The sequence below is a fragment of the Pleurodeles waltl genome, chromosome 8 (assembly GCF_031143425.1).
Source record: "Pleurodeles waltl isolate 20211129_DDA chromosome 8, aPleWal1.hap1.20221129, whole genome shotgun sequence".
NCBI lineage: Eukaryota > Metazoa > Chordata > Amphibia > Caudata > Salamandridae > Pleurodeles > Pleurodeles waltl.
This window is the reverse complement of record NC_090447.1, coordinates 591,564,915-591,578,592: the sequence shown is the minus strand read 5'-3', so window position 1 is coordinate 591,578,592 and position 13,678 is coordinate 591,564,915. Positions and strand designations below refer to the sequence as shown.

Below are 13,678 nucleotides of genomic sequence, written 5' to 3'. Positions count from 1 at the left end.
ATGTTGACATCTGTCGAAGTGGAGGATCTCCTGCTTTCCGTGGTTTCTCTCTAAGAATTATTATTTATTTTTTTGTTAAATTGACATTATATCGAATTTGCCTTTACCGTCACATGCTTCCCAATTTAATATTAGTTTTCTGCTTTGCTGTCCTCTGACCTTGTCAAAATATATTTGATGTATTTTTCGTGTCTGGGGCATATTTTTGTATTATTAGAACCACTTGCTACCGACAAGGGGAGGGTGTAGTGTGGTCAGTTTTATGTATCCTTTGCGCATTAGCTTCAGGATTTAGGCCTTTGTGCACTTTGCCCTGGATGTATTTTATTCCTTTGCTCGCAGCTTAGAGCCTCTGTGCACTTTGCTCTAAATGCTTTTTATTCGGCTTCGTACTGTTATTTTTCAAATAACCAGTTCTACGGTCTTGTTTTATTTTTTATATCACACTGTTTAGCCTACTTCAGCACTGGAGTTCTCAATAACACATTCCTGTTCACTCTGTGCGTCAGTCAAGGATACAGTCTGGTACATTGCCGATAGACGTGGTAGGAGTATAGTCTTTGGCGTTCTTGCGTAGGGACATTTTGTGATCACGCTGACATGTTAGTTATAAAAACACTTCCTTGTCCCAATACACGCAAGAGGGAGATTCCGACCAGGGAATCACAACTAGACGCTGACTGCCTCGTTGCAGATGCTGAACCAGGTCACAGGCCTTTGCTCAGGTATGAGGGTTGATGGCTTGCCAGGGAATCTGAAAGGCAAGTTAGAAGTTTAACATGCTGTGCTCGAAATAGAACTAGCTGAGAGAGAGTAGAAATTGTTAACACCATGATAGCGTTATTCTTATGTTTCACTCTCCTCGTGACTATTTCAGTCCTACTGTGTTGTATGGTTCTGGTTATTGCGGCTCGAGCCTTAATATCATAAATGCAGTCGTTTTATTAAAACAATATATAAAACTTCAACTGCCTTTGTCATTTGTATATGAGATCATACTGTAAATGAGAGAGCTGGTTTGGATCTGAGTGGCCACGACTTCCCTGAGAAGTTCCAAAGATGTCATGCGCTCGGCTGCCCAATCATCCCTTCCCCTTGGGAGAGATGAGGCACTGCTAGTTAGCCGGAGAAATACCGGATTTAGGGTGACAGAGGTCCTTCCAAGTGGGTCAGACTCAGTCCCCCACACTGTGAACGATCCTGCTACCTAGAAATCCAGTAGTCTCATTTAGGATAATGAGAGCCAACGCAACACTACAATGGTCAATATAATACTCAGATTGTGGTTAGAGCTTTTCTTTTGAAATGGTATTACTGTTGCTCCCTGCTACGTAGTTGGAATCTTTCATAATGCAAGAATGATGCTGAACCACAATACAAGCAGTAAAATCCACCAAGCAGACTTTTTCATCAACAAGCTGCGAGAAAACCCATCGGGCCTCATTGCTTGAGAAAAACGGGTTTGTTTATAAGGTGTGCAGTTCTACCAATGTTCAAGCAAGAACACTTATCACAGATTATTTTCCTATTTCCTTTATTGCAAAATCTGATCCGGAACAAATTTGCCAGGACCTTTTTGAATTTGATGGATAAGTGGCTTGACCAGAAAGGATGTTCAATCAGGATGCGTTGAACACCAATGTTTTTTTTTCCTATCTGTGAGTTAGTATATAGCTTTTACTGTGTTAGCAAATCAGTATACTACTTAGAATTAACAAAGGTCATATTCTGCAAAAGTCACAATGTGTGACTCCACTTCCAAATGAATGTCACAAACATCATAATTCATTGTGAGCCTGACATTAATTACAATAGATACTTTAGGGGATTGTGACATACTGATTGCTGTAGGATATTGTCTTTAAGTCATTGGAATCCTGATAAAATGTGTGCTAGAGGTACACAGATTTAGAATAGAAATGTCTTCATAAAGTCCTTGGAGTAAGCAGGATATTGTTCTAATGCCCTGATGCTTGTTAAAAAAGACAGCAGCCCATATTATTTTTACCTGCCATCCTTTCCCCATCACGGAGTAGTAGTTTGTCTAAATGCAATCCTCACTTTCAGAATGCTGCATGCTTCTGTAATTAACGGACAGCCTAGAGAATTGTTGTGATTTAGGATATGTTGTACTAAGTCCTTTCAGCAGTCAAAAATGATTTCTGCCTCATAACAGGACTTTGGCAATCATTCCTGATTTGTCCTCACCTATTTCTGATTTACGGTGGATTGTGCCTTAAGATTCTGACTGAAATTCTGACCACAAACTAATGTTGAGTTACTGACTCTCAAATTGGAGGGGTAACTGATTCATAAAGCGTAATAAGTCCCACTGGAATAGCTTCCCCTTTCTGAATTGTGTGGGAGTCATGGTAGGAGTAGAGAGTGCTCCAGGGCCCACTCCCTGAACCCCCTAATGTTTTTCCAGGCAGGATATCTTTTTAAAATGCAGAGACTGCTTTAAAGAAAGTATCTTCTTTGGGAATGCAAACGCAGGGATGGTGGTCTGTTGTTCCTTGCATACCATCATCCCTGTGTAGGTAGCTAAACACAGTTCGTTGCAAATTGCTAATTCCCTAATTATAATGCATTAGGCAAATCACTCTGCATCATCTGGAGAATATTGCAAGCTACAGATACTCGGCTGGGGCATTTCTCCGACTGCAGGAACATCTTTTACGCTCCAGAGTACCGATCCTGACACCTCTCAAATGCGATTACAGTTCAGTGGTTTCTTTAACCTGAGTATCTTGAGTTTATTCCCTATCAAATCATTTAGCTCCAAAAATACTTTGAGTCCTGATGATCCGGGTACCTCCTTAGGGGACCGAAACATCAACTATTGTCACGGACCCTATTTATATTCATAGTCAATCTTGAACGGGCCATGTTTCAGATGTGCACTTTGGCAACTACTACCACGTGGGTATCGTGAACGAGATAGCATAAAGAATGTTTTGTCACCTTTACCCACTGCGCTGTATTTGATGATTTTTAATTCCCATTTTCTTCACAAATTAAATGGACATTTGGTATATAAGATCACTAATATTGTATGACGGATGTACTGGGGATTTTACAGTACAGGGGAGTCATCGTAAAATCCAACAAGGACTGCAAATAGTCAGTGCACAATTTGCAACCATCTATAGTGACCCATATCGCTGTACACCAGCCCACATTCCTGCATTCCTTTTTTATGAATACTCTACTGACCAGAGGTAAAAAAGGAATATGTTAAAATGTCCCATTAATTGCATAAGTATCCAATCTGCCAATCACTTCCTCTTAGGGAGAATAAAATAGGTGGAAGTCAAGTTCAGAATCTTTCTGCAGGCCGATGTTTAACAAAGGTTTAACATGTAAGATGTCAAAGAGCAAAACAAATAATTTCTATAATTTCCTAATGGGATACCTCTGTCCTAACAGGTAGTATAAACATCTCTGTGCAGATTGTGTGTTTGTATTGTTTGAGAAGGAATCACAATTAATGATGTGGTTTAAGGATGATATTGATTGAATAAAGGTGACTGTGACGTTTCTTGAACCAACAACAGCTCGATTGTATGCCATTTCATCTGGTGGCGAAACATTATTATTTGAAGTGCTTGTTAATCCCCAATGTGTCTGTGTGTCTGGGAAAGAAGGGAGGTAATCTGCGCTAGGTACAGTTAGTAAAGTATGGCGAAAGATGAGAGAAAAATTCCATCTCTGAGTGTGGACTCAAGCTCTGTATAAAGTCATCCGGTTTTTGAGCGAGTCCCTTTGATTCTTTCTGGCGCATGCGTAGCTTGGGCTGCTTGTCCAAGTTTGAATCATTTACGAGAGAGTTCAATAGCCTTCTAGGAGCCAATGGCTGGTGTCATAATTTCTGTATAGTAAGGTGTAGAGCTTTCTTTTAATTTCTTTAACGAATGATAATCACTTTTCCAATAAATGAAGAAAGGGTTTATTTATGTATTTATGTCTTTATTTAATTGTTTATGGAGGTGTTGAGATCTACTACTCACCACTTCGACAGCATCTCAGAATAATTAGTAAGATCAACAAGGAAAACTAAATGGAGAGAGAAAAGGCAAAATATTAGCTGCTACTCACTGTAATAACGAACATAATTTTCCTTGCTGAATTAATCATGGTTGATTCCTCAGCTATGTACTTAGGTATCAGTCTATATGACAATATGTAGATAAACTCCACACAGTGGCATAACAAAGACACAAATGGGTGCTGCGTTGCATCTGCCTTCTTTTGGGCATTGTAGCTGCTGGGACCCAGTGGATGCAGCGAACTCTGCCCGGAAGGGACAACACAGCAATACACAGTGGTGCACAGAGAAGTACTGAGTGTCTGTCTCCTGAGTTGTTGGATTGAAAATGGGAGAGAGGCCCCTTTGTGCAGCGAAGCACGGAGTGCAGAGCTTGCCTGTAGCAGTGGTGGTCTCTCCGTGAGCACTCAATAGTTTATAAAACAGAGATTTCAGTCTTTGTCATAGTTCAACTGAGAGACTTAAGAGTTTCAGATCCCCACTGCACTGGTCGGAAGGTGAAGTCTTTCATGGCCCTGAGACTTCATGGACAGGGAGCAAGCCAACAACCCCCTGGCATAACTTTCTAGTGTCAAAAGGTTGAAGAGAGAGGACCCAATCACCATCACTGTTAGGTAAGGGGCAGCAGGCTAGCACAGCCGAGCAAGCTGCAAAGTGGCAGTCCTTCCTGCAGCACAGCAATCAGCAGGCAGGAGGCCAACACAGGAAAACAGGTAGCAAAGTGGCAGTCCCTCCTGCAGTGCAACTCCTCTTCTAGGCAGAATCTCTGCAGGACAAAAAAGTGAACTAACTTCATGGTGTCAGAGGTCCAGTACCTATACCAAAATGTGCCTTTGAACTGGGGGAGACTTCAAAGATGCCTTTGAAGATCACACGGTCACTGCTTTTTCTGCCCTGGCACCAAATTTATTAAAGGGGGGCATCTGTGGGACAGATAGGCCTAGCAGTAGTTAAAAATCAATTGAGCATTTTTTTACTACCATGACATGTGAAACTCAGAAGTACATGACCTACCTTTTAAATACATTGCATCCTGCCTGTGGGAGTGTCTAGCGCTTACCTTATGGGTGACTTATATGTAAAAAAAAAAAGGAAGATTTGGGCCTGCCAAGTAGGTTAACTTGCCAGGTCGAAATGGAAGTTCATTACTGCACACACACGCTCTGAAGTGGCAGGCCTGATACATGTTTAAAGGACAACTCAAGTGAGTGGCACAATCAGTGCTGCCGGCCCAATAGGAGCATTTAATTTATAGGCCCTGGGCACATGTAGTGCACTTTACTAGGGACGTAGAGATAAATGAAATATGGTAATTGTGAATAAACCAGTGTTACCACATTTCAAGTACAGAGACCATTCACTTTAGCAGTGGTCAGCAGTAAAAAAGTGCCCAAAGTCCTAATGCTAACAAATGTAAGGTTAGAAAAAGAGGAAGGCAAAACTTTTGCAAGTCTTAATTGTGTTTTAGTGTGTTTAATTTTGCAGGACAGACTCTGCTTTTATTGTCCATGTCTGCAATGAACATGAAAGAGCATGACACTGAGGATTTAAGTGGTTTGTGTGAAGTGTGATGGCGTGATCGTATACTAAAAGGAATAAGGGCCATAATTATACTTTTTGACGCAAAACTGCGCCAGTGCAGTTTTGCGTAAAAAATATTACCGCCGGCTAACGCCATTTTGGTGCGCCGTGCAGTCGTCAAATTTATACTTTGACGCACGGCGGCGCAAACCACAGGTGGGAGTCATTTATTTTGAAGCACACCGCAGCATCAAGTCGTAAAGCAAAACGACGTTAACGTGGCGGAAATGACTGTGGGTCGATTTACGACCCCGCAAACCAGATATGTGCCATTTTTTGACGCAATAGCATTAAAAAAAAACGCGAATACTGCCATTTCACCAGAGGAGAGCCAAAATGGATCCCAGATGCCACTACAGACCCCAGGAAGATGACAACAGACCAGGAACCAGCCAGGAGGACCCACACAAGAACCAGGACACTTATAAGAAGAAAATTAAGTGTTGCTTCAGTGCAGAGGAGCAGGAAATTCTAGTTAAAGAGGTGACGGAACACCAGCACCAACTGTTTGTCACCTCAAAGTTGCCAATCAGTAGGAGAGAGGCAATATGGCAACAAATTGTTGACAAGATTAACAGTGTGGCAGAAGTACGCAGAACTGTCATCGAGTGCAAGAAACGCTGGCATGACTGCAAGCGCAGGACCAAGGAAAAGATGACCAGGAACAGGAAGGCAGCACTGCAGACTGGAGGTGGGAGTCCAGCACACCAGGAAGCCCTGGACCACATGGAGGAGATGGTCACAGCCGTCATCCCAGAGGAGATCGTCACAGGGATTGAAGGACAGGACAGCGCAGACTACCAGCAGACAACGCACATGCAGGGTAAGTCGCATGGGGAATTGAAATGCACTAATGTCAACTGCAACCGGGGGGGGATACCTACTACACATTGCATGTAATTCATCATATACATGGAGTGGCATGGGTAAAGGGGCATGGCATGGCCTGCACAGACAGAAGCTGGGGCACACCGTTACACTACACCAACAACAGTCCCATGGGGGCATGCTGCCATACAGGAGCTACACAGCACTAAGAACATACCTATTCTGCATATGGCAGGGTCCATCCTGTGCCTGAGTCACAATGTAACATGCCAAATGTCATACTGCTCAGACAACAGCATTGAGGGGGAGGACACATGTAATTGGTCACTGAAATACACCTGCACAGTCAGAGGAGGAAATAGGACACTGATACGATTATCAGGGCAATCCAATGTACCACACATTCCCAACATCAGAGCAAACACATTACCAATGCCAACATCCATATCGTGTCATAACATTGCTATGCATAGGATATGCTACATGTCAAATACATTTAAGTGGATGAGAAAGATCAGAGACTGGGGCCGGTCCAGATTGTTAAGTGTGCTGCCAGTGCCATCAGAACACCCACAGCCAGTGAAATGTCTCACCATGAGAATGGATGTAGACGGAGGGTTGAGTTGGAGAAGAAGGTGGCAATTCACTTTTTGGCCAAAACCAACACCAAGAAGAGATGATGCCGACAAGTCTAATAACTAAATAACATACATGTGACATGCAGGTGGGCCATAGGCCTGGGAGAATGCCCATCTGAAAGACTGGTGCAATAAACACAAAACAAGATCACAATGTGAATTTATCACAAGGCAGGCATGTCACATCACTCATGCCACAACACAGACACACTAATTGTACCCTGTTTCATTGCAGAGGAAGATAGATCTCCTGCAGATATCCCTGTCCCAGATTACCCTGATTACATGGATGACGAGATGATAACCATTCCCCAGGAGATTATCCAAAAGGTCCTTGGAACCCTCCAGACCCCACCTTCAGTCACAAGGAGGAGCACAGAACAAGCAGCCATTGCAGAGGATCCACCCACCACCCCAAGTGTAAGACCTGCCAGCTCCAATACAGCTGAGGACTCAGACGACACAGGCACCAGCTTTGAGAGAACTGTAGTTGGGGTACAGCGAGAGCTGGCCAAGGAGGTGCGACTATGGCAGCCAGCCTAGAGGGGGTGTGTTTGTGCATGATGTCATCTGCAGATCAGGCAGCAGCTATGCAAGCCCTAACATCTATCTTGCAGGAACAGCAAAAAACCCAGAAGGAAATCAGCACAGCTGTAATACAGTTGACCCAACACCTACAACAGCAATCCTGTCAACGCGTGCACGAATGCAACATTGAACCCCTCAGGGCCGACCCGGCTGCCTACCATCATGATGTGGCTGCTATTCTCAAGAACCACAGATCCTCCTTGCTGCAGTACTGCCCTTAAAACCTTCACAGGTAGCAGCGACCGGGATGTCTGACTCCACGTCTTCTAACACTGAGGTGTGTGTTGCCCCTTCACAACCACCACCACCAAGGACAGAAGAGGCAACACACACATCAGGAGAAGAAGACATGGAACAGATCACCTTCACACGGAAAAGTACCGGAAGCAATAGTCCCTGCCACATGGCCAACTATTACCAAGGTCCAGCGCTTTGTAACATGCCAGTCTTGCAACAACTCTACTTGATGACTGTTCTGCTTACCACTGTATATGTTGTCAGCCTGCCCAGTGATTGTCTCTCTCCTACTCATTGGCAAATCCTGTCCCTCTGCACTGTCTGAAACATCACCCCAGCATGTCAAAAGCATTTCCGTAACCCCTTGTGTAGGATCACAATGTAAGATGTCACTCTAATGGACTCACAATCATGGACAATGTACAGATAGCACTACAGCACTTTTCAGTAAATAGCACTTACACAACAAATCTGTCTCTTGGTAATGCGACATACCAACTGTGCAGTAGGTAACTAAAATGTGACTCCTGTCAAATTACGTAGCTTGTCAATACAACTGTCTTGATAATATGTAGTCAGATAAATCTGCACAGTGCCCATGATTGCATCATACTCTGCCCATCCTGAGGGACATATCTGATGAAGTGAGAAACCATACACCATCATGCTGTGTTGGACAGAATAATGCTTCCTCAAGGGATATCTAAGTCATCAAATAGTGGCAGCAAAATGTTGTCACCATGCAATACTAACACATATAACAGTGCACACAAATCTAAGCTAACACTACAAAAACTGCATGAATGAAGCTGTCTGAGTTTACATACAAATAGGTAATCATGCTGAACTGTGTCACAAATGACGTATGTGAGTCATGAAGACAAGAATACTAGAGTGCCTACAAGAACTCATCTTATAAGGGTGTCCTTGATCATCACACTGCAGTCAGACCTAAAACTGTTCCCCCTATACCAAGTCTGGAAGCACTGTTTGTGACGTAGAAAACACACTTATCAACAGAAACACATTGTGATCCATATTAACTGTGATTGGTGGTTGCAATGAAGGGTGGAAACTTTGCAAGGTAGCTCTGGGGTAGCTGCCAATCTTACAACTCAGTTGGGATTTGTTTGTAGCATAGGACACAAATGTAATAGAACAACATTCAGGTACACTGATTCCAAGCCCAGGATCAAGTACCATTTAACACTTACTGTTAAGGGTTAGCCAAATATTTATTAAATGCTAATCACAGAAGAGGAAACTGAGGGAAAAGTCCCATGTGGGAACTCCCTCCATGCCCCGGAGGCCCGTTCATGGCGATATTGATGGGCCATCCTCCTGAACCCCGACTCCACCAGCAGGATGTGCTGATATCTCATGGCCCGCCGCTGGAACTCACGGACCTGGTCTGGAGTCATGTTTGCAGCTGTGAAGACAAATGCAAATAATCTACATTAGGAACTGCATTGTGTGAAATGGCACAAGAAGTCAATCAGACAATACATCTACTGTACTTGTAACAGCTCATTTCAAAATACAGATCATTGAATGTCCCTGAGGAACGACATGGCAGACCAGCCTACAAAGGTCACATCACACATAGCACATCCATAACCTACAAGATGGGTAACAACTGGCTTTGACTTGCCATCTGAGTTCTGCCAGTTATCAGCTAACAATCATGCTGCATATCCTCCGCCAAGACCTGGGCTACAAATGTCAGTGTACGGAATGCAAAACTAAAGCCACATGGTCTGCAAGTTGTAACAGGACTTGCCAGTATAGTACCCATGTGCCAAACCAGAGTGTGTATACTAGGTTCCAACCAAACTGTCACTTTTTCACATATATGTGTAACATACTGGTAGCATCAGTCCTAGGTACCCTATTCACAAACCCATGCCTGTGTTTGAGGGTGGGGGGGTGGATAAACAACTATCAATTTCAAACAACATGGACACCGAGGAGTGTATAGAAAACTCCACACATGTTTGTCTCTACACACACACCACAGGTAAGGTCTATCAACAATTAGGAGTCTGCAAACCCTAGACCAATCATAGGGCCACACATGTCAGGAAATGCAGAGCTTGGTACACAACATATACTTCCAGTAAGGCATGACTTACATCAGACACAGAGTTGCAAGAACACCCATGATCATGATTATCATGCACACCTAGGCCATTGCACTCAAGTTCCACATACTTGTAGTACTACATGTGGAAGTACATGCTGCTAGGAGGTTCTACCTACAGTTTAATAAGTACCTTGGTAAATAGGGTAGCAGAAGTCCATTGGAAAGCAATTTGCTGTACCAATATTGGAGAATGTGGGTCTGACAGGCTGACTAAATCTGAGCTGACTTCCAGTGCGACTCTTGTTGATACAAGTGTCATCCACATGACTCACACCAGTACTCACTGTGGTGCCTACAGGAATGACCTACAATCCCTAGATAATACCATAGGATACGCATTGGCCAACTCAAAACATTTGAGAAACTGAAATCCCACTCATGGAACAAGACAAATGATTGGCAAACGCATCACACCTTGCTATGCGTTCAACACACACAAGTCCATAACCAGCAAACACAACACATAACAGACATATCAACACTTACTGGAGTGGTCGGGTCCTCAAATGTAGCCACCTCTCCCACAGTGTAGGGTGCCGGTCCACCTGTAAGGCATGGAAGGAAGAAATGTGCTCAAAATCTGTGTATAGACCAACAATTTCATAAACATATACAATGTGTAGGCTGAATAAGGAAATGGCAGCCATTCAGACATGATGATACTGCTTCTGATATATCACGGCCAACCTGTACATAGCATGGGTCTCCTGTGACAGTTACACACATATCTGCACACATGCATTGGCCCTAACTATCATGTGGTGGCAAACATGCCCCGTCATTGGTGACCAGAAAAAAATATGGAGTGTAATCGTTTCATCATGTGCATCCAAGAGAGCCATCCAAAGCCTGGTTACTTGAGGACTGCATTATCAGTCAAACAGACTATGTGGCCATGACACATTTATTACACATAGGTACAATGTACAGAGGGACAGGGACTTTTGTAAGCCCTCATGTTGTTACAGTTTATTCATTTGATGTGGCCCAGCTATGGTTATTTGCACCAACCATGGAGATGTGAACCCATGTGCATACCTTTGGACTGCCATCCCTAATTGGAATGTGGCACAACTAAGTCCAACCAACATTCTAAGATATTAGCTGAGGGCACCTTACACCTTTTCACGATGTTTCCAAATCCAGATCTGACATGTATCCAAAAAGATAAAGGACCACAATAATCCCTAACATTCATAGTACTTCCGTGAACGCTTTCGTTCCACACTCACCAGACTCACATGAGACATATGTCTGAGCCACTTTGCTATAATCAATTGACGTGAAGCCAGCACTAATTTTCTGCATCATGTAGTGATTCTAAAGTCAGTCTAGCTATTGCGTCAACAAAGTTAGCCAATATGTTGGTACATCTTTACTTCTCTGGCAAAAGTGCCCTATATAGACATGATTGGCTCCTATTTTGTTTGGTTGTCTGACACAAAGGCAGCACCAATTTACTTCATGGAAAAGTATCCTGTAAGTTTGCTGAGCACGTGCTACCTGACTGCTAGCAATTGTGATCCTTCCCATAGTGCATCAATTATCCCAGTATGTTTCCCCAGCATTACACACAGTCAGCAGCTTAGCTGGCAGACATAGTACAAATCATCTGATGTCACTACAGAGCATTTAATCGTGCACATTTACATGATTAGTACTCACCAACAGGGCCACCAATCACGATTTCCAGGTGGACCAAGAGATCCTGCTCCCTGGTGATGAGGTCAGCCCACCGGTGCTTCAGCTGGTGGTCACTCCTCTGGCTGGCATTCACACACTGCAGGTGATGCAGCACCTTTCCCCACTGGATTCGGCGCGCCTTTGTGTGATACCCCTGTATCACCCTGCACCCTGCCTCGATCATCAGTGGCAAGAAATGGCACACAAGCCATATGAAGCCCCCCAACTCCTCTTCACCCATCCTGCCAAGACATGGCCTAACAGACATTGTAGAAATGTGAAAGGGAATAGGGGTTAAAGAAATAGAAAGGGCAAAAGGGGGAAAGTAGGGGTACAAATACAGAAGAAAAGTAAACTTAACCACTAAAAGAGCCCAACTATCCCCAAACTACCACTACCACAACAGACTCCCACAAACAACAAAAACACTAGATAAATGGACACAAAACACAGCAGGACAGTATACACCAACAATATTTATTTCACAAATTGACAATAGAGACAGCACACAGGACACAAAAGCACAAAATCGAAGGACACCACTCTCTACACAGCCACACAGTCTAGAAGAATCATAGACTGCAAAGTGAAAGTACACCCACTGTACATGATCTGTAAACAGGATATCCTATTACATCACTTCCTGTATAAAATGTCCACCCTTTTTCGCGTTATGCGTCATAATTTTTTCAGGCATACAGGTTGTGCGTCATTTTGTTTGACAGACAGGAGTGAAAATTAGCCTGTACAATTATCTGGATGCGGCCTAATGTTCACTCCTGTGCGTTCAAAAAAATGATGCAAATACAGTATTGGCATATAAAAAATGACGCATAACGCTAGCAACGTCAAAATTTCAGTGCATGAACTGGTTTTCAGCTTTTTTTCAGTTTTTATGTTATGTTACATTTGGGACACATCAGAGATAGCCTGATGGCACCCACTATGGTGTTGATGGTGTATGTTCACATGTGTGACATCTTACTGCAGAGGACCATGATCCGCTACTTCCTTCACAGTATTTTTACGGTTGGCTGATGCACTAGATGGCCATATATGTGGCCTACATACAGTATATGTATTGCACAAATTGGGCATGTTTAGCATAAGGAGAGGATAGCAATGTGACGCACATATGTACAATACCTAAATGCCTTTGGCTCAATGTGTGTGCTGTGGCAACTAATGTATTTGTTGACCAAGTGTTTGTGTATCACATGATGCATTATTGCTCATATGCTTGTATGAATGTGACGTCCATGTGTCCAAACCTTAGATGCAAGTCATTGTGGAAATATGAGAGGACATGTGTTAGTCATACATGTAGCAACATCCGTAATTTTGTTGACTTCCAAGATTTAGGGTAAAGTAGACAACGCATATGACAAAGAGCATGCACCAGATAGATGTTGTTTGCCCAGAAAGACAAAGGTGAATCACAAATGTGTGATGACACCACAGTTGAGGTCACAGAGGTGAGCCACAACTCTCAAGTGGCTGTGGTGGACCAGCAGACGAGGCAGCACGTGTCCACATATTTCCAGTGATCAATTGCACATAGGTGTCTTGTTCATGTGTGTGGTCCAATGATGATCCTGTATATATTTGGGGGTGTAATTTGTCACAGTTCAGTCCAGAACTCATAATGAGACAGTGGCAGCTATTCCTGTATCTACTGAGTATCCTTTGTTGATCAATGTGAGTAAAGTGGATGTTGACATGAGAACCTACATGGGGATGGTCCCACCCTGTCACTAAAGACGTGTAATGAGACAGTCAACAGGACAACCTTGGTGTGCTGAGTGAGATAATGTCTCAGGTGTCATGTTCCGGCAGGTGTCATTACAACATTTGTACACAGGTTAGCCTCTGCAATTCCCACTGCATCTGGGAACATCATAGCCTCTGTGCTGATTATTCTGGCAGCTATTC

The 13,678-nt window shown here is 43.3% G+C and overlaps 1 long non-coding RNA gene across 4 annotated transcripts in view; it reads left to right on the top strand.

Moving 5' to 3' along the window:
* LOC138250139 (uncharacterized) overlaps positions 1-13,678 on the top strand; it is a 194,982-nt gene that overhangs the window by 43,181 nt on the left and 138,123 nt on the right. The window lies entirely within an intron of this gene.